Source organism: Chaetura pelagica, unplaced genomic scaffold, assembly GCF_000747805.2.
Source record: "Chaetura pelagica isolate M959 unplaced genomic scaffold, ChaPel_1.0 scaffold698, whole genome shotgun sequence".
Taxonomy (NCBI): domain Eukaryota; kingdom Metazoa; phylum Chordata; class Aves; order Apodiformes; family Apodidae; genus Chaetura; species Chaetura pelagica.
Genome location: NW_009954236.1, coordinates 712,170 through 712,711, shown reverse-complemented (window position 1 = coordinate 712,711; position 542 = coordinate 712,170).

Below are 542 nucleotides of genomic sequence, written 5' to 3'. Positions count from 1 at the left end.
CTCCTGGAATTGCTGCCACCTGTCCCCAGGGGGCCCCTCTGCCAGCCCCTCACCCCGTGCCAGGGGCACTGGCTGCTCCTTAACCAAAGACGACATCCGGGCTCCGTGGGGAGGGGTCGTGCAGGGGGAGTATTTACTACCTGAGGGGGGGTTATTTTGCTCTCTCTGCCACCAAGAGGAGCTGGGGAAGAGCTGGGGACCAGTTCACCCAGCGTGGGGACACATCGGGGCTGGGAGGTGGGTGGGAGGGGTGGGCTGGTGGTGTTGGGGGGATCCTGGTTTGGCTGGGAGGGAGTTTTGGGTGTTGTGGTGACCTGGGATTGGTTGTGGAGAAGGAGGCTGAGGGGGGTTGTAGGGAGGTGGGTATGGGCCTGTTCTCTTAAGTAAATAAGGTTAAGACCAGAGGAAATGGCCTCAAGTTGTGCCAGGGGAGGTTTAGACTGGATACTGGGAAGAGCTGCTTTGCTGGCAGAGGGGTCAGGCCCTGGCCCAGCCTGCCTGGGGGGCTGCTGGGCTCACCAGCCCTGGAGGTGTTTTAAAAA